This window comes from Oryx dammah, unplaced genomic scaffold (assembly GCF_014754425.2).
Source record: "Oryx dammah isolate SB20612 unplaced genomic scaffold, SCBI_Odam_1.1 HiC_scaffold_24, whole genome shotgun sequence".
NCBI classification, from domain to species: domain Eukaryota; kingdom Metazoa; phylum Chordata; class Mammalia; order Artiodactyla; family Bovidae; genus Oryx; species Oryx dammah.
In genome coordinates this window covers 39884742-39907225 of record NW_024070208.1, presented here as the reverse complement: position 1 = coordinate 39907225, position 22484 = coordinate 39884742, and the positions used below count along the sequence as shown (strand labels likewise).

Below are 22484 nucleotides of genomic sequence, written 5' to 3'. Positions count from 1 at the left end.
CAGAGCTCAACTTTTCTTAGATAAGACAGATATACAAGCAAAAATTACCAGTTAGTAAAATAAGTGCTGATGGAGGTACAACAGGAGATTGAGTTAACTTCTCTTCCTATAAGGATAGGGTTCAGATGAAGACATAGTAAAGGAAGAAAACTATAAATGGAATTACTAAGGTTAAAAAGTTTGATATGTAGACAAAAGTAGGCATCAGGATGATCTTCCACACAGAAGGAATAGCATACAACATTAAAAAAATTCATATCATAATGATATTTATGTATGAAAATAATGTGCAAAAGAACAATTTTTAAAATTTATGTTAAAAAACATATTGATACCCCTTTCCTCAAATTTAACTACACTATTATAGACAAGGTATACTCAGATTTTCATTCTCCTTTATTCCTAAGAAATATAGAGCCAAGAAAGAGAGGCCAAAGACACAGGAACCATGGTTTTGCATTTTGAACTTCAGTATTCACTGCCATGGACAATATCAAATTCAGACAAATGCACAGTTTCTTTCAACTGTTTCCCCATGTGACTAAATGTTCTCTCACTTCTATTCCCATTTATTCTGTACACAGCTGCTATTTTCTTTGTTTCTGATGTTTCAACTCATTTAACATTACTTTTATGCTCAAACTTTAGTATTTCTCACACCTAGAAAAAGAAATGCCAGTTCTCTTATATTTCAAAATGATATTGCTTTTGATTTCCAACTTTTATCTCAAATTAGATGTCCAGGGTCATACTGAAGCTTTTTATTCCCTTGCCTTTTATAATATGAGTAAATAACTCACATTTTTTTGTCTTTAAACATCTTCTTTAATATGAATTAGATGAATTGAGGAGAGGAAGGTAATCAAATTAGCGATAATCCTCCCTTTCAAATTTACAATATATAGCTGTCTTCTACTCTTTCTGGTGTGAAAGAAATAAAGTTCATTTATTTTAAATTCATTATGCAGATGCTTATGAGTATTTTAAGGTGAATATTATATATGTATACACACACATTTGTTGTGGTGGTCTGGAGGTTAGTGGGAAAACAGGGTTTGTAGCTTCATAACAAATCTACAAAGAAAAGTTAACCCAGCATATTACACAGATTCAGTGGGAAGAAGAGAACTGCAAATAATCCATCACTTTTGTGTCATGACCTCTGCTGAATTCACTAGCAAATTCTGTATTATTGAATCACAGTGACAGATCCAAATACAAATGTCACGACTTTGCTCTGTTCCCTGGGTCTTGCCACATCACCATAACCATTTTATATTCTCTTCCTGGGGACACTTTGGAAGATTTAGAGGCTTTCAACCTAATCTGACTGGCTCCACACAAACAGCTGGAGCTTTGCCAAGAGCCGAGCCAGATTATGTCAACAAGATGCTGTGTCCACAGGGTAGCCCCAGCTGGGTGTTCAGAGAAGCTCTGGGAATGAATTAGCTTTATATGCTCCAAGAGGCAATTTCCTATAAAAACAAACTTCAAAAGCTGCCAGAGGAAATTGTTTCCCATTGGAATCAGGCCTAGCAGGCTACTGTCTTTAGCAACTGTGTCACTTGGTAGTCAGTCCTCAGGACTTACAATGCTCAGCCCCTGGACTTGAGTTTCAAGACAGAACCAGAGTCCAATTAACACCACACCTGTCAAAACACTTTTGTAATAATTGTAGAGCCGTCGTTCTGCACCCAATTTTTTTTGTTATTCTTTCTCAGTTTAAAGTAAGATATCTAAACAGTTATGTTCTGACCTCAACGTAAAGAGTGTTTTCCCCTTAACTTCAAAGAGCTCATCCTATTACACATAGCATCCAGATTAAGAAGAGAGGCAAAAAACACTCCACAGTTCATTAGCCTCTTGCTGGAGTGTTAAATGGAACAGTAGGAAGCTTCTTACAGGTGTATTTAAATATTAGTGGCATTTAAATAAGGGTTACACATTTTGTCTACCTCTTTATTATATTTCTTTCCAAAGAACATTCTAGCCAAAAGACCATCAGGAAGGTTAGCTCTTAGATTCCGCAACATGCATGGCATCTATGGCAACTAGTTACTCGATGATAGTTACATATATGAGCGACACCACATTATGATGTTTTGTACTTCCTATAAAGCAAACACCTACAGAGTCTGAGAGAATTTACTGATTTTCTTGGCTTCTACAAAATTTAGAAGCATTTACTGAAATTTGAGAGCTATATAACATGTATGGATATAAAAGTATGTAAGCATTTAGAAAGATGATTAAACACATGGAAATTATATTTAAGACATGAATTAGAAAACATGTTGAGGGGACACAAGAGTACAAACACCATGTTTATAAAAGGAATGCAATATGATTGCAAAGGAATGAATTTACTGTGAATGAATTTGCAGTTTTATTGAACTTAAGTATTTGCATGCTAATTGTCAGCAATACAAGGAACACAAAGTGAATAAGTCATTTCTATCACTTCTATCCACATTCTACAGAAACCAAAGAAGCACTTATTCAAATTTCAAATTTGTGGAAATGGTTTCATCTCTGTGTAGTTTTAATTTGAAAACTGATTTGTTGCTTTTGTTCAATCACTAAGTTGTGTCTGACTCTTGGCAACCCATGGGCTGCAGTACGCCAGTCTCTTCTGTCCTCCACTATTTCCTGGAGTTTGCTAAAATTCATGTCCACTGAGTTGGTGATGCTATCTAACTATCTCATCCACTACCACCCCTTTCTCCATTTACCTTTAATCTTTCCCAGCATGAGAGTCTTTTCCTGAAAAGATCTTCTCTTGAAAGCCAAGAGTGGTATGCTTAAAATAGCCAACTCTACAAACAGTATTTATATTATTTCACTCAAAAAATTGTCACCTCTTTTCGATAAGAAATTGCAAACTTAAATTCAAAACTAAAAGTAAAAATAGGAGAATGTGTAACCATCACAAACTATTCACTTATTCACCTATTAAAAATAATTAATCATGTGACCTAGTTAAAATAATCTTTCAAGAATTTTGAGAAATACAAAGATAAGAAATAGTCCCTACCCCCAACCTTGTATTTAAGTTAAGTTTCCTAAACTGGAAGAACAAGTACACAGTGGTAAAGAAAAAAACATGACTTAATGCTGGCCAAAAAGATGAACAGAATAAGTGAGAAAGATGAGATTTCAATCCCCTGACTTGAGCAGAGAGAGGATCAGTGAAGACCTTTTATGAAGGAGGCTGTATTTCAGATGATACCAAGAAGCTGAATTTACACTGATAGAAATATAAGCAAAGGATGGAGAAAGGCAAAATAATTAGTATAAACAAAACAAGACCTGGCTCCAGTGGAAAGTTGCAGTTGAATTTTGTTAGAAAGAAAGAAAAAAAGATATAAGATAGGACATATTCCCTAAACAAGTAAAGATGGTAGAGTGAAGTAGAGAGCATCAGAGTTTTCTTTTGGGTATGTTTGCTTGGTGTTGATGTATAAGATTGTAGGTATTGACTTAAAAAATATTCATAACCTAAAAGTAGAGAGTTATGTTTTATGTTGTGGGAGTTTTTAGGACTTCAAGCCTAGGAAGCAGCATCTCCAGTGACCGTGAGAGAACTGCTCAAAGGAGACGCGGGGAGGAGCCAGATCATATGAAGTTTTGCAACAAAGGGCAGGTAGTCTTCACATCAAAAGATTATTGTTAATTAAAGAAAACCAGATATCCTAAGTTAAGGAATTTAGCACTTTTCTATGTATAGGAAGATGCAAGAGTCTGGGCTCACTGAAATCAGTCTCTTCATATTAATCTTAGCTATCTTGGGTCAGTATCCTGTATTTTTCATATCCTGAGCTCCCTTGGGCTCACTATGTGTGTGTGTGTGTGTGTGTGTGTATTTAGTGCGGAGTGGGTATAGTCTGATGGCTGTTAGATTCCAGGAATACTTCTTCTTCCTAAGTGCCCTTACAGCTCACCAGATCGTATTGGAGAGCTGCAATCACTGATGACTATGGCATCCTTGTTTATTGATATGGCAGGAAATATTTTACTTCTCACTGGGAAGTGGAAAGACTGATCAGCTGGGAGCATGCATGCATGCTAAATCACTTTATTCTTATCCAACTATTTGTGACCCTATGGACTGAAGCCCACCAGTTATCTCTGTCCATGGGATTCTCCAGGCAAGAATACTGGAGTGGGTTGCCATGGCCTCGTTCAGGGAGATCTTTCCTACCCAGGGATCGAAACTGCATCTCCTGCATTGGCAGGCAGCTTCTTTACCACTAGTGACACTTGGGGGTGACTACATTCTAAAAAGTTTGATTTTAAAAATGGACAATGAGAATGAAAAGAAAGGAATATTTTGAGACAAAAAGACTTATTAACTAAATCTTTTATGGTGTGAAGGAGCAGGGTGTTAAGATTCTAAGCCAGAATGACTTGGAACACGTTGGTTCCATCAACAGTATAGAGAGCAGAGGAAGGATGGTGGTGGCCTTAGAAATAAATTTAGTGCTCTGAATGGGTATAATACTGATATATCATCTCTGTGGCTTAAAGACCTTGGGAAAGGGGCCAGGAATTTAAAAAAAAATACATTTAGTAATCATTTGACTTGAGCTAATGATTGAATGTTTCTGAGTTGATATTAACAGCTATTTTATAAGACTTCATCCATGGAAACACACAATTTTAATTTGATTTGTTGAACATTTGGAAAAGACAGGCATTATAATCTAAACTTGACTAAATGGGATCATCTCATGTGTAGAAAAATAGGGAAATATTGAGAAATGGAAAGCTATTACTCATATCTATAGATATTCATTCATATATGTGCATTCTCAATATACGCACATAAAATATAGGTGAAAAATATTTCTATAAAATATACAGATTTTCTATAAATTTGATTTTGCATAAATGTCTATAAAAGATTAGCATTTATAATTTGTTACTGCTACATAAAACTTAGAAAAAATATGATATACTGAATTAAAGTGTTAAAATTTCTGCAAAATGATTTAGATAGTTCACTGAATCCATCAACCTTCTAATTTGATTTCAGTTATTAATCACCTTTAAATTAACTCAACTCTATTTAGAATTGTGTATGTTATAAGTTTATTATAAATTCTAGTTCTGTTGAATGTAATCAGACAATGCAATTTTTATTTATAATCTTAAATGAAAATATTTTTATATCTTGGATTGGATTGTGTCCTTAGCCAGTTGTGCTGATATATACTTTGTGTACTGTTTTTATGTGAAAGAGAATTTTCTTTTGGAGGAAGCTAATCAGTTACTATCACCCTTTCAGTTCAGTTCAGTTCAGTTCAGTTCATTCGCTCAGTCGTGTCTGACTCTTTGCGACCCCATGAATCGCAGCACGCCAGTCCTCCCTGTCCATCACCAACTCCCAGAGTACACTCAGACTTGAGTCCATTGAGTCAGTAATGCCATCCAGCCATCTCATCCTCTGTCATCCCCTTCTCTTCCTGCCCCCAATCCCTCGAAGCATCAGAGTCTTTTCCAATGAGTCAACTCTTTGCATGAGGTGGCCAAAGTACTGGAGTTTCAGCTCTAGCATCAGTCCTTCCAAAGAACACGCAGGACTGATCTCCTTTAGAATGGACTGGTTGGATCTCCTTGCAGTCCAAGGGACTCTCAAGAGTGTTCTCCAACACCACAGTTCAAAAGCATCAATTCTTGGGCGCTCAGCCTTCTTCACAGTCCAACTCTCACATCCATACATGACCACTGGAAAAACCATAGCCTTGACTAGATGGACCTTAGTTGGCAAAGTAATGTCTCTGCTTTTGAATATGCTATCTAGGTTGGTCATAACTTTTCTTCCAAGGAGTAAGCATCTTTTAATTTCATGGCTGCAATCACCATCTACAGTGATTTTGGAGCCCAGAAAAATAAAGTCTGACACTGTTTCCACTGTTTCCCCATCTATTTCCCATGAAGTGATGGGATCAGATGCCATGATCTTTGTTTTCTGAATGTTGAGCTTTAAACCAACTTTTTCACTCTCCACTTTCACTTTCATCAAGAGGCTTTTTAGTTCCTCTTCACTTTCTGCCATAAGGGTGGTGTCATCTGCATATCTGAGTTTATTGATATTTCTCCCAGCAATCTTGATTTCAGATTGTGTTTCTTCCAGTCCAGCGTTTCTCAGGATGTACTCTGCATATAAATTAAATAAGCAGGGTGACAATATACAGCCTTGATGTAGTCCTTTTCCTATTTGGAACCCGTCTGTTGTTCCATGTCCAGTTCTAACTGTTGCTTCCTGACCTGCATACAGATTTCTCATCCTTTAACTGTGAAAACTGTAGTGGCCTCCTTTACTTTGGCCTGAATCCAATAACACATTTAAGCAACTGTGTGAAAAGAAAATGGATGTGTTTGAAATATGTTCCCATAATTTTGTACCTTAAAGAAAGGAGACATACAATGAATTATGTGGACTCTTTTTCAAGCTTTTGCTTTATCCATTGAAGTTTTTATTTTACTATTTAGTTGCCAGGCATCAAATTCTCTTAGCAATATTGTCCAGGTGCTGAGAGTCAATTTCTTATGTGAGGGTAAAATCCATGCTTAAATTTCGCCCACTGCTGTAACCTCAGTGCTAATAAAGTGATTTGCACACATCAGAGGCTGAAAGCCAGACAGTCATCCCAGCAACAATTAGTTTAGACACATCTTAATATACAGGCCCATTTCTCAGTCTCAGATTTAATTTGATGCTTCAGATGGAATCCTATTTGTGAAAATCACATAGAGGTTAACTGAAGATTAGGCTGTCCTGCTGTTTAAATGTCCTCAGCTTTGATATGACGCCAGTGTGACATCTAGGTTTTATTTCTGCTCCCATATCAGTTCTATCTCCCTGCCTCAGAGATCATTTCATCATGTCAAATAACAAACATGAGTAGTGCAAAAGAATTAGTATGCTTGTCACAGCTGGTATCATTTCGGAATCCTCTTGTAACACCCTGGAATATAAAAGACAGGGAAAACGATGCTTGCTTAGTGCAGCTCAATGTCTATGAAAGATCGGTGTCCTGAAGCGATACATCATATCTTATACTGTCAGTTTTAAAAAGCCCTTTCGTTTGAAACAAAAAGAGGTTGTAGGTGTATTTTTAAAATGCAGAATGCTATACAATAGTCAATATAAATAATAATACACATTTTGGGTCAACAACTTTGTACGCACCAAAGGTTGTATAACAGAAAGAGACATTATTAGTCAAGAATGTATATGTTTGTTTGTAGAGTGAGTTTATTTATAGAGATCTGGATCCTCTATAACCTGTATTCCTCTTTAGCGTAGTAGTATGCGTTTGTAACAGCCTTATAGAAGCTGATGTCTTTGTATATCCACCAACCTACCCTTAAGGGGCCTTACTTTTTCAACAGCTGCAGCTGTTTCTGTTTTATGTGTTTTCTATAAATATTTTTATTTTGGTACTTTGCCCCAGGCACTACTTGTGAAACAGACAATTGGAAAACTTGAAATTTAATAAAACATATTATCTAGCACTAATATATATATATGCTAATTACCTTTAATTCATTTTCTCTCCTCTTCCTAGAAAAACAATTTAAAAAATTATGCAACTGTGATAAACAATTCTTTTTTTAAAGTATCCTGTGTTGATTTATGCATTTATTGGCCATATATAAATTGAAATATCTAAAATACATGCATTTTAAATTTCATAGAAATGATATAATAATTTTACTGTATTGAGACATACACCTGGAATGTAAGGCCTTAATTTAAATATTCAATGGCTCATAACTCATTATCTCTTGGTCTTTTTCATAATACAATTATAAACAATACCATCAATTTATATAGCATATATATTTATGAATATACATGTATTAATATTTTGCATTTAGTTCTTGCTGCATTTAATTGAAGTATATTTAGCACTTAACTTTAAAGATTCTGAGATGATGTTCATGGAACTATATTTAGTGTAACCTGCTTGTTTTTGGACAACGTGTGGTAAAGACACTGAATAAAGCAGACAGATTGTCTAAAATAAAGTAGCCTCTAGCCTTTTAAAAATCAAGTCAAACTTTGGTCAATCTATAAAGTCTCTTGTTTGAGCAACCAGTGTTCATTTCCCTTCATATCTGTAGTCATATAGTCTTTTTTTAAAATTGTATCTTATGTATATGGTACTATTCACTAAGAAGCAAAGTTAATCTTGCATATTTTGCTCTTATATTAAGATGTGCTCTTTGTTTACATTAAATTTTATTGATATCCTTGTAATATCGAAGACTTGGCTTAGCCAATTTGTTGTTGCTGTTGTTTTTCATTTTCCTCTCAATAAACCCCAAACCAAAGGTAATAAAACATTGAAACAAGTTCTTCTATGTAATTTTTACATGTTTTAGCCTTAGGGTTGAATGTAAGTGAATTATTTTTTTAAATATAAACTTTAGGTTTCTGAATAAAGATTTGATAAGTTAAAATCAACTGTAAACTGTGGGTTTGAAATAGCTCTTAGAACCCAGAATTCTACAACAAAGTCTTGATTTTTCATCATTCCAAAAAAGCTTTTTCTTTCCCTTCCTTTTGTCAGATTAACTGACACTAAAATTTCCAACATAAAAATTCACCGTTTTGAATGTGCATTTGTTGTGTGTTTGACAAATGGATACAATCATGTAACTACTGTCACAATCAATATATGAAAATTTTCCATTATGCCTAACAATTCCCTCCTGAAACTTTATTGTCAATCCCTCCCCCAGCTTCTGCCCATAGAAACCTCTAAAGTATTCTGTCCCATATTTTTGCCTTTTCCAGAATTTTATATAAATAGAATCTGACATTATATTACATTTTGAGCGTCACTTTTAATTGTCTTTCATTTGTAATAATGTCATTGCTAAATTTATTTGGCTGTTTATAATATCTAATAGAGAAAAAGCAGCCTTATCAAATATGGATGTTGTAGAAGGTATACTTCTAATTTGACTTATATAGATGATAAAATAATATGTTTTGCTCTCCCAAAATTATTACTATTATTTTTATGTGTGGCTCATAAAATCTAAGGAGTAATCACTGTGGATCACCAGGATATATTTAATAATTTACTCAAATTTATTGTTAAAATGATTTTGTTATTCAATATCTCTCCCCGACTCCCTGCATTGTCACTTTTGCTTCATATACCCTACTAGTATTTACTAAGACCAGTTGGTGATTTATGGACATTTAAATTATTTTTGTTTTTTCCTACTGTTCTAAAATACTGTATGCTGCTGCTGCTGCTAAGTCGCTTCAGTTGTGTCCGACTCTGTGCAACCCCATAGACGGCAGCCCACCAGGCTCCCCCGTCCCTGGGATTCTCCAGGCAACAGCACTGGAGTGGGTTGCCATTTCCTTCTCCAAAATACTGTATACTATCTGACAAACTTTTAAAAAACAGTGACTTTCTTAGATTAATGAAGTGTACTATTGTTTATTAACGCCTATAGTTTTATCTTAAAAAGTGAATTAAATAGTATAATTAATAGAGATATACATATTTGTAGAGAGAGTATATTATTTTAATAACTGGGGTAAACTCAGTATTTGGTACTGTTTTCAGTAATGTTAATATTTTTAGGGGATTCCTTTTGCTTATGCCGTGTTTATATTTCTCTTCTGAAAAGATTACATCAAAGGAATTCTTGAGTTGTATTGCCTTCAGGATGGCTATCATTTAGAACTTTGAAGCCCCAAACTATGCCTTGATTTGCCTCTCTATTCTATGAGGTTATATATTTTCTGTTATGTTTTCATTTATCCTTGCATTAGCCCTATAAATTCATTATTAGTACTCTCATGTTATAAACTTAGTATTCTGTTGTTTTTTTTTCTTTTTCTGTCTTCCAGTATTTTCCTCAGATGTTAGTTCAGATGTTGGCTTGAATTTAATCTCTAGGTGATACATCTGTAATTTTATCTGTAAAGAATCTAGATAGAGAAAGGACATGAAATCAATTTTTATATTAGTCATAAAATAAAAAAGAATAAAGGGCAGTTTTGTTGCTTAATTGCTCTATATATTGAGAACATATGTGGCTACCTGGAGATAGAGAAGGCCTTATCTTTTGTCTTTTGATATCTTGTAACTCTCCTGTCTTGGTTGGGGACGTGAGGGACTATCACTCTCATTGTCCCTCGTCATTTTCTTCAGAAGAATCTCTTTGTTACACACTAGTTCACATTTAAAACAACTCACTGCTTATGATAAAACATGAACAAGATGTGAACTCTTGCTTCCCTTTCTACCATCCCCTACCATCCTTGTGTAGATTTAGCTAATTTTTGTAAATGGTGTACAATCACCCAGTTGCTCCAGGTTTTGGATAGCTTTATGCACTCCACACAAGTTCTGTCAACACCTGGTTTGAAATGAAGCCTAGACATGAGTCTTTCTGTACTTCACCTCCAGTACCCAAGTCCATTTCACTCCCATCTGATGCTTAGAGTACTGAGAGAAGCTTCTGGCAGTCTTGCTTTCACTATAATCCTCCCATAGTACCTAAGTTGATTCATGCCCTGCCTATCACTCTGAACTCATTTTTTTTAAAAAACCATTTCCCTCTAAATTAGCTTCCCATCACTTCTCTAACAAATGACCACAAACTTAGTGGTCACAACCAACACAGAGTTGTTTTGGGGATCAGGCTTCAAATTACCACACCGTTGAATCTGCTGAAACTAAAGCTGGCTTATTAAGTCAACTTTTTATAGCTTCTGATGTGATTTTGCTTGCTTTTCCTTCTGTCCAGGATATGGCCTCTTAACATTAGGAGTCTGTTCAAGAGACATTTCCTCAAAAAGATCTTCTCTGTCTCCATATTTAAAAAATCTTTCCTTCTTCTCATCTGTTTTTATCATTTTCTTTGCAGCCCATACAGCTCTTATGTTATTTTATTTGTTGATTGTTTAGTTGGCTGTGCCATCATAAGTCAGAGTCTTATCTTGTTTAGTGATGCATTCCTTGGATTAACTGTATTGACAAGAACACAGTCATTTGTTGATAAACATTATGTTATTCCAATTACACTAATGAGTAAACTGAGACTCACAGCTGTTATGTTTAAGATCACAGAGCTATAAGTGGTAAATTGAGATTTCATCTCAGATATGTCTAACTTTAAAACTTACAGTTTTTATTATTACCTTTTTTTTCTAAGGAAAATAACCGTGACTCCATGACCTTTACTAATGTGCAAATACATAGCCACAAGAAAAAAACAAACAAATGCAGAAAGACCTTATTTGCATTTTTTCCCAAGGAATCCTGGAGAGGAATACACTTAAAAAATGCTATTTAAAGTTTTTTTTTTTTTTTTTCCTTGATATTATACCTGTTTGGAATCCATTCCATGATCACATGGGAATTCAAACACAGGAAATAAGTCCTTGAATATGTTATAAAATATGGGCTTTAAAATCTTAGTTATCTACCTTCCTAAAAATGATTCTGGAATGTTAAATGTAATCATTTTGGGGTAGTTTTAGAGAAAAGTCCATAAGAAATCTCTATATTTTAATTCAATTTGAAATACCTATAATATATATGCAATGCTTTTTTAATATATGCAATGCTTTTGCTTATCATTTCTTTAAAAATAAATATTGAAACCTCACCAAATGAGTGATTATAATCAACATATACAAACTTACTATAGTATTTATTTTTTTTAATAAAATGGATTTTCTTCTGGAGTGGCATGTCCTTTGTAATTTTTTTGGCACAATTTATTTTTATCAAACTGTTTGTCAACCAGCCAAATTTTTGAATCACTGCATTCATGTGAAATAGTTCTTTGGATATGTGAAAAAAACAAGAATTTCATCATGTTGACTATGTTTTGAAACACAACTGTTTTCCTTATTTTGGAGACTTGATTTTACTAAACAGATAACCTAGTGAACTTACCTTAAGCTTTAAAAACCCCTTCCAACTGTATTCAGAGTTATTGAGTGTAAACATAATTGAGTTTAGCATGTTTAGATCAATCCTAATTGCTCATTCAATTTGGTAAGAAAAAAGCACACAATGAGTCTTAAAGGACGGGAGTACATTTGTTCCCTGTGTTGTTCAGAAACAAGCCAAATGGAATGAAAGCATTCCGGACCACTTTTTTCTTACAATGATTAAAAATGCTACTAAATTTATAACTGTGCTTAGTTGCTCAGTTGCGTCTGACTCTTTAGGACCCCATGGACTGCAGCCCACCAGTCCCCTCTGTCCATGAGATTCTCCAGGCAAGAATACGTTGCCATGCACTTTTTCAGGGGACCTTCTCAACCCACGTCTCCCACATTGCAGGTGGATTCTTTAGCTACTGAGCCAGCAGGGAAGCACAGGAATACTGGAGTGGATAGCCTATCCCTTTTCCAGGGGATATTCCAGGCCAGGGAAGATCTAGGGTCTCCTGTATTGCAGGCAGATTCTTTATCAGCGGAGCTACTAGGGAAGCCAAAATTAAAGAATGACATATCATTGACTTTGGCAGTATGGACATAAATATATTAAATTAACTAAAATATTTTATTTTTGCATAGTTTAGCCTCTATTCTTAATTCATTGACTACGCTGGCATTTCACACATCTGACAGCTGGAGATGTTTTCTTTGAGACACAAAGACAGAAACAAAATCCTATCCTCTTATCTGGTGTAAAGTTTTAAACAGATTTTAGACCTATACTTGGGATATTTCTGGAATATGCTCCTTCTTTCACCTTGATCATATTGTTGAACTGGAAAACTGAATATAACAATGCTATAACCATTTGGACTTACTAATTTGAATGTTTAATTACATACATATCATTTCATGTGAATGAATGCAGGATTAAACATATTTCCCAAGGTATCTTTGTAAGTCAATAACAATAAATTTATAAACTTTGTTGAAAATGTTTTAGTATATTAAAGCAATACTGAGGAACCAATTTCAAGTGGTTAAATAGATTTAACAGATTTAAAAGAGATTTTATTTTTGTCTTAATGAGTAAAACTCTTGTTATAAAAAGGTTTAAGTTGAATTAATTTTGACTATTTAGTAAATTTATATGAATGGAATTTTGGGATACAAAACAACTGGGACTTTGTAAAAAAGAGTTGTTCAGGCTTCATTCATCTTGGCAGTATACACAGTATATTCTTAAGAATAATACTTTATTAATGTTACCTTTTATAAATTTAGGTTGACTGAATGAACAGATTAGATAACATGTATATGTAGAAAAGGAAATCAGAAAATCTGACATTTTTGAAAACTGATATAATATAGTGTCAGAGAATCAGTTTTGGTCATTAGAGCAAGCTTTTTAATGCTCTGAAACTAAAATTTACCACAAACATGGTAGGCAATTTTATGAGCATTGTCTTAAATTATTTAGAATATTTAACATTAAAGCCAAATGCTGAAATGGACCAAAACATGCTTTGAGAACATGTTGATGTTTTAGCATTCCTCAGTAACCAGGCTGTGTTCATGAAAGATCAATATATTATAATTTGCAATTAAATTTTTATTAAGTTATCTTGCATCTGGTCCCATCACTTCATGGAAAATAGACAGGGAAACAATGGAAACAGTGACAGATTTTATTTTGGGTGGGGCTTCAAAATCACCGTAGATGGTGACTGCAGCCATGAAATTAAAAGACAATTGCTCTTTGGAAGAAAAACTATGACCAACCTCGACAGCATATTAATAAGCATAGACATTACTTTGCCAGTAAAGTTCTGTCTAGTGAAAGCTATGGTTTTTCCAGTAGTCATGTATGGATGTGAGAGTTGGAGTATGCATAAAGCTGAGCACCGAAAAATTGATGCTTTTGAACTGCAGTGTTGGAGACTCTTGAGAGTCCCTTGGACTGCAAGGAGATCCAATCAGTCCATTTTAAAGGAAAACAGTTCTGAATATTCATTGGAAGGACTGATGCTGAAGCTGAAACTCCAACACTTTGGCAACCTGATACGAAGAACTAACTCATTGGAAAATATCCTGATGCTGGAAAAGATTATAGGCAGGAGGAGAAGGGGACGACAGAGGATGAGATGGTTGGATGACATCACTGACTCGGTGGACATGAGTTTGAGTAAGCACAGGGAGTTGGTGATGGACAGGGAAGCCTGGTGTGCTGCAGCCCATGGGGTCGCAAAGAGTCTGACATGACTGTGCCACTGAACTGAACTGACTGAAGTTATCTTGTGGAAATTCATTATTTAAAAAATATATATTTAGTTAACTATTTAATATAAGGAAGCATTTTATTAAATTAATATTTTCACTCTATAAAATAAAATCTCTCCTTTTAAGTATTTAAATTATGTTTTTGCGTATACAGTCATGATTTACTTATTATAATCTATGTAAAATTATTGAGATATTTTGAAGAAATTTTTATACATAATACTTTATACTTTCTATAAAATATGTGCATATGCATATTTATTGCTTCTTCATTTTTAGTGGGGTATGACTCAATATGCTGCCTTTGTCAGATATATGAAAATACTGTGATCATCAAAATGACTTAATTTTTATACTTTATTATTTAAGGAAAACTAAAAACATATAAATATATATTTCAAGTATAATTACTTTTTTTCTGCTTAACATAGAAATGGTAAAGAATCTGACTGATAATGCAGAAGATGTGGGTTCAATCCCTGGGTCAGGAAGATCCCTTAGGATAGGGAAATGGCAACCCACTTCAGTATTCTTGCCTGGAAAATTCATGGGCAGAGGAGCCATGCAAGTTACAGTCCATGGGGTTGCAAAGAGTCAGACACAACTGAGCACTCATGTACAACAGTGCATATAAAATAATCTCAAATTCCTTAATGTGTGTAATTTTTAGTACTGTTAAATTTTCCATCTAGTGGAGAATATGAGATAGAAATCAGGTCTATTTCTTAACAATATTACATATTTTTCATATTTTATATTTGCTTTACTAAATGTTCAGATAGTCATGTATTATAATCTCTAATAACATAAGCTATTTGGAATTCTATACACAAATATGTTAGCAATATCTATGTGGTACAGCTTTGGTAGCACATATTCATTCAGAATTAAGGAAATTCAATTGTCTTTAATACATGTCCTTTTAGAGCAATAATGAAAACAAATAGTGAGTATTAAGCAATTTAAAACATCTAGAGTATTGTATAATACTATAATCCAGACTAATCTCAGAAGCTTGTCAAGAAGTTGAAAGTAGGATATGCTTGTTGGGAGGCAGGTTCTAAATCTTTGAGTAATGGTAATTGGTAATCCATGAACCTGTGCATTTTAAATTCTAACTATTAATAACTTAGTCAAAGATGCCCATTCTCTAACAATCATGGATAAATGTGATTATTAAGCATGCTAAATACTCAAGACCATCATGCCAAGATAAGACTAAATCCATGAAATTAGTAAATCTTATGAATAAATATGTGTGTATAAATAGAAAATCTTAATGCTTAGGGGTGTGTGTGTGTGTGTGTTTAGCCAATTTCTTTATATAGTTAGTATCTGAAGGGTAATATGGTATGTAAAATAAGCCAAAAAAAGGAAGATAAATATTATGTGGTATTATCATTTACATGTGGAATCTTAAAAAAAAAAAAAGGCTAATTTTATATAAACAGATTCCCCAACTTGTTAGCTCTTCCTCATTAGGGCTTGGCTTCACACAGATATTTTTCAAAGAATTTAAAAATTACCAAATGGAATAAACACCTAGTGAATTATAAAGCATGAATAAATTGTAAAAAAAAAAAAACACACACACACAAAAAAAAAACAGAAAAATAGAAACAGAATAAAACAGTGGTGATGCAGAAGACATGGGTTTGATCCCTGGGTTGGGAAGATTCCCCTGGAGAAGGAAAAGGCTACCCACTCCAGTATTCTGGCCTGGAGAATTCCACGGACTATAGATAGCAGGGGGTAGCAAAGAGTTGGACATGACTGAGCGAATATCACTTCACTTCACTCAAGGGCTAGAGAGAGGGAAAACAGGGTGATGTAAGTCAAAGGGTACAAATTTTAGCTGTAAAAAGTGTAAGTTCTGAAGGTCCAATATGACTCTAGTTAATAAAACAGTCTTGTAAAGCTGAAAATTGCTGAAAGTAAATCTTACCACACACAAACGAATTACCTATGTCTACTACATGAGTTGACTGGTGTGTAATTATCTTGATTTTGGTAATCATATTACACTGTGTATATCAAATCATCACACTGTACACTTTAAACATATACAATTATACTTGTCAGTTATTCTTCAATAAAGTTTAAAAAAGAAGAATGAGAAAACAAGGGACTATTGAGTTGAACCACACTGCTTTATACTGACATCTTAAAATATTGATATAGGTTGAAGCACAAAATTCAATAATAAAGGAAATAACTCAACATTTTGTAAAATCAGAGTTCATACATACCGTAATTTTACAAGTAGTCAGTTGACATAAAATCATAGACAAATCAATACAAAATCTACAAAAACAAATGTGCAGGAGAGCAAAACAAAAAAACAACAAAAAAACCCCCTTCTCTCCCAAATTAACATGTTTCCCAGCTAAGTCTGCCAACATGTTCCTAATTATTTCCAGTTTTTGTATTAAGGCACATTGGGAATTGAATACACCACAACAGTCCTCACATAAGGATAACAATTTCATACAGAAGCAATTAACAGATGTTTTATTTTTAAGTTGGGGATTCTGGTCACAGAGTTTGTAGAACTGCTATGAAATTAGGATGACTTAATAAAAATACCCCTGTATCATTTACCACTCTAAATTTATTTCTTCCAGAAAATAAATGTTCTGGCTTACTCTCTTAAGGATGCATTTAAAATACTGCATTTTTCTATGAAAACTGACTAAGTACTTGGTAGAAGATATCTTGTGCTACTGCTACTGAAGTATGACTCTTATGAGTGTGGCTTATAGAAAGTCTCAGAAGGATATAAAATAGTCCATTTAGCTTATGTTTATATAAACCCCATTACTCTGTAAGGTTCAAAAAGGAATAGCTGCTATATTTCTGTGATTCAGTTTTCTTCTTGTTGCCTATTTCTTTCTGATAACCTGAAGTATCTTCAGTTTTTTTTTTTCTTTAATCCAGAGGTCTAAGAGAGATCTGAATGGAAAAAAATGATTGTACTTATTAACCTAGTGGAAAATATTGCTTTCAGCTGAACATAAGAATGGGCATGAAAATTTTCACCTTTAACTTATAGTTGCACAACAGAGAAGTCAGGATCACTAGAAATATAAAGGGCTTGCAAAATATAAATAAATAAAAACATATCATTCAAATTGAACTTATAATCAAAATGTGATTTTGATAGTTTATGAATACATTAGTTATATCAAAGGAGGAATTCTTTTGATAATCAATGAGTTGGACAGAGGCTGGAAAGCTAGGAATATTGATTAAAAAATCTACAAAAAGTAGAATGGATAATAAATTAAATACATTAAAGATAGATTAAAAGAGACAATTTAAGGAATGCAAAAAATATCCAACAACACATGAAAGACTCTATACATGGACATCACCAGATGGCCAACATTGAAATCAGACTGATTATATTCTTTGCACCCAAAGAGGGAGAAGCTCTATACAAGCAGCAAAAACAAGACCGGGAGCTGACTATGGCTCAGATCGTGAGCTCCTTATGGCTAAATTCAGACTTACATTGAAGAAAGTAGGGAAAACCACTAGAGCATTCAGGTATGACCTAAGTGAAATCCCTTCCACTTACAGTGGAAGTGAGAAATAGATTTAAGGGACTAGATCTGATAGACAGAGTGCTTCATGAACTATGGACAGAGGTTCATGACATTGTGCAGGAGACAGGTATCAAGACCATCCCCAAGAAAAAGAAATACAAAAAGGCAAAACAGTTGTCTGAAGAGGCCTTACAAATAGCTGTGAAAAGAAGAGAAGCTAAAGGCAAAGGAGAAAAGGAAAGATATACCCATTTGAACACGGAGTTCCAAAGAAGAGCAAGGAGAGATAAGAATGCCTTCCTCAGTGATCAGTGCAAAGAAATAGAGGAAAACAATAGAATGGGAAAAATTAGAGATCTCTTCAAGAAAATTAGAGATTTTCTCAGAGGTTCTTTGAGATTTTCTTAGAGGTTCCACTCTTTCAACCAAGGGAACATTTCATGCAAAGATGGGCTCAATAAAGGACAGAAAGGGTATGGACCTAACAGAAGCAGAATATATTAAGAAGAGGTGGCAAGAATACACAGAAGAACTGTACAAAAAAGATCTTCATGACCCAGATAAACACGATGGCGTGATTACTCACCTAGAGCCAGATATCCTGGAATGCAAAGTCAAGTGGGCCGTAGGAAGCATCACTGTGAAGAAAGCTAGTGGAAGTGATGGAATTCCAGTTGAGCTGTTTCGAATCCTAAAAGATGATGCTGTGAAAGTGCTGCACTCAATATGCCAGCAAATTTGGAAAACTCAGCAGTGGCCACAGGCCTGGAAAAGGTCAGTTTTCATTCCAAAACCAAAGAAAGGCAACACCAAAGAATGCTAAAACTACTGCACAACTACATTCATCTCACACACTAGTAAAGTAATGCTCAAAATTCTCCAAGCCAAGCTTCAGCATTACATGAACCATGAACTTCTAGATGTTCAAGCTGGTTTTAGAAAAGGCGGAGGAACCAAAGATCAAAATGCCAACATCCTCTGCATCATTGAAAAAGCAATAGAGTCCAGAAAAACATTTATTTCTGCTTTATTGACTATGCCAAAGCCTTTGACTCTGTGGATCACAAGAAACTGTGGAAAATTCATAAAAAGATGGGAATACCAGACCATCTGACCTGCCTCTTGAGAAATCTGTATGCAGGTCAGGAAGCAACAGTTAGAACTGGGCATGGAACAACAGACTGGTTCTAAATAGGAAAAGGAGTACGTCAAGGCTGTATATTGTCACCCTGCTTACTTACAGTATATGCAGAGTACATCATGAGAAACGCTGGGCTGGATGAAGCACAAGCTGGAATCAAGACTGCCGGGAGAAATATCAATAACCTCAGATATGCAGATGACACCACCCTTATGGCAGAAAGTGAAGAAGAACTAAAGAGCCTCTTGATGAAAGTGAAAGAGGAGAGTGAAAAAGTTGGCTTAAAGCTCAACATTCAGAAAAGTAAAATCATGGCATCTGGTTCCATGACTTCCTGGGACATATATGGGAAACATTGACAGACTCTACTTTGGGGGGCTCCAAAATCACTGCAGATGGTGATTGCAGCCATGAAATTAAGACACTTACTCCTTGGAAGGAAAGTTATGACCAACCTAGACAGCATATTAAAAGGCAGAGACATTGCCAACAAAGGTCCATTTAGTCAAGGCTATGGTTTTTCCAGTGGTCGTGTATGGATGTGAGAGTTGGACTATAACAAAAGCTGAGCACCAAAGAACTGATGCTTTTGAACTGTGGTGTTGGAGAAGACTCTTGAGAGTCCCTTAGATTGCAAGGAGATCCAGCCAGTCCATTCTAAAGGAAATCAGTCCTGCGTGTTCATTGGAAGGACTGATGTTGAAGCTGAAACTCTAATACTTGGCCACCTGATGTGAAGAGCTGACTTTTTGAAAAGACCCTGATGCTGGGAAAGATTGAAAGCAGGAGGAGCTCGGGACGACAGTGGATGAGATGGTTGGTTGGTTCACCGACTCAATGGACATGAATTTGGGTAAACTCCATGAGTTGGTGATGTACAGGGAGGCCGGGCATGCGGGCATGTTGTGGTTTATGGGGTCACAAGAGTCGGACATGACAGAGCAACTAAACTGAACTGAACTGAACTGAAACAAATTTGATTAGTGAGTAGTCTCCTTTGAGAGCATTTCAAAATGGTATGGATGCCAGAAAGTTTTTATAGGATAAGAATAAAAAAACAGGAAAAGAAAAATAGAAAATATCTGATTCAATGTGGCTGCATAGTCAATCTGCTTTGGGTGAAAAAGCCCAGAGTTGCTTGGTGTTTGGGAAATCTTTGACTAGATAGATCACACTTCCTGTAAGACAAGGGAAACATTTACAGGAACAAAAAAATTATCTAGGTGTCCTGGCTTACCTAGTACCCTAGGTACAGCACATAATGTGGATGTTTTTTGTTTCATTTTTATGACTACATTTATTGTCACTTGGTTCAGTTTGGTTCAGTCACTCAGTTGTGTCTGACTCTTTGTGACCCCATAAATCGCAGCGCACCAGGCCTCCCTGTCCATCACCAACTCCCGGAGTTCACTCAGACTCATGTCCATCGAGTCCGTGATGCCATCCAGCCATCTCATCCTCTGTCGTCCCCTTCTCCTCCTGCCCCCAATCCCTCCCAGCATCAGAGTCTTTTCCAATGAGTCAACTCTTCTCATGAGGTGGACAAAGTACTGGAGTTTCAGCTTCAGCATCATTCCCTCCAAAGAAATCCAGGGCTGATCTCCTTCAGAATGGACTGGTTGGATCTCCTTGCTGTCCAAGGGACTCTCAAGAGTCTTCTCCAATACCACAGTTCAAAAGCATCAATTCTTCAGCACTCAGCCTTCTTCACAGTCCAACTCTCACATCCATACGTGACCACTGGAAAAACCATAGCCTTGACTAGATGGACTTTAGTCGGCAAAGTAATGTCTCTGCTTTTGAATATGCTATCTAGGTTGGTCATAACTTTTCTTCCAAGGAGTAAGCGTCTTTTAAAGCCAATAACAATTTTAACTTAAATGTTTACAAAATTCCTCTTGGATTAAAATGAACTTTACCATTTTCTGATTATTCACAATATTCCTACTCATCCTAAAATTGATTAGTCACTAAGTCATGTCTGACTCTTTTGTGACCCCATGGAATGTATCCACCAGGCTCCTGTGTCCATGAGATTTTCCAGTCAAGAGTACTGGAGTGGGTTGCCATTTTCTTCTCCAAATACAAAAAAAAATTACTTAATTTGAATTACCATATAAGGAGATTAACATATAACCATTATTTTTTGTTTATTTAAAAGAACTATAGCTCTCTTTTCTTTTGAAACTTGTGTTTGCTCTTTCAAATTAATTAAAATGAAAAGACATTGCAAAGCAAATTTTTCAAAGATCCAAAAGTTATTCTCTCTAACATATTTCTGGGGATTTAGCGAAAGTCTAACTAGAAGTGTTGTCCTTCAATCAAATAGGTTCCAATAATAAAAAAAATCTCCATATTTATTTTTTTATAGTAAAAGTCATTAACCTTAAAATCATTTTAAACTACATATTGGGTACATACTTAGATTCAGAGCTTTCCCCCTCCAGTCCCTTCAACATTGTTTTAATAAAGAAAGAGTCAAACTTTAAAACATCTTCTGAAAGTTTGTTTTTTTTCTCCTCATCAACTACTTTCAGAGGAAGCAAATGGAAAGATTTATGAAGGGGAAAGAAAGAAAGAAAAGAAAGGAAGAAAGAAAGGAAAGAAGGAAGGATGGAAGGAAGAAATAAAGAAAAAGGAAAAAAAAAATTGGCAGCCAGAGGTTCAGGTAGTATTCTCTTGTATTTACTTAATATATGGGTGCCACAGCCAAACACTTTTTCTTTCTTATACTCAACTGGAGGAAGTGATGAGCTGGAACACATCTGTTGGTTTTGGCTGCCCTAACGAACCCCTTCTTTGTAGGGTACTTTGTTGTAATCATAGATATTGACATGCATTTTAAGCTTTATTTAAATACTTTGGCTTTGCATCTGAAATAAATCATCACATTTTCTTGATAGGTAATACTGATTCTCGTGCTTTCTGCTTATGGTTCTGGCTTTGTATTTGCAACATGGAAGAAAAGTACTATGAATTATTAATTAGACCATTGATTTGATATATTCTTTCTTTTTTTTTTTTACTTGAAGTATACTTGATTTAGAATGCTGTGTTTCACATATATAGCTTAGTGATATACATATATATGTATATCAGAGAAGGCAATGGCACCCCACTCCGGTACTCTTGCCTGGAAAATCCCGTGGACGGGGGAGCCTGGTGGGCTGCCGTCTATGGGGTTGCACAGAATTGGACACAACTGAGCGCTTTCACTTTCACTTTTCACTTTTATGCATTGGAGAAGGAAATGGCAACCCACTCCAATGTTCTTGCCTGGAGAATACCAGGGACGGGGAAGCCTGGTAGGCTACCGTCTATGGGGTCGCACAGAGTCGGACACGACTGAGGCTACTTAGCAGCAGCATATATGTATATACGGATATACAACAGTTCAGTTCGGTTCAGTTCAGTTACTCAGTCGTGTCCGACTCTGTGCCACCCCATGAATCGCAGCACACCAGGCCTCCCTGTTCATCACCAGCTCCCGAAATTCACTCAAACTCATGTCCAACGAGTCTGTGATGCCATCCAGCCATCTCGTCCTCTGTCGTCCCCTTCTCCTCCTGCCCCCAATCCC

General features: G+C 35.3%; 1 protein-coding gene across 1 annotated transcript in view; it reads left to right on the top strand.

Annotated features, from left to right (window-relative positions):
* PCDH9 (protocadherin 9) overlaps positions 1-22484 on the top strand; it is a 1149603-nt gene that overhangs the window by 504484 nt on the left and 622635 nt on the right. The gene's annotated exons all lie outside the window — the stretch shown is intronic.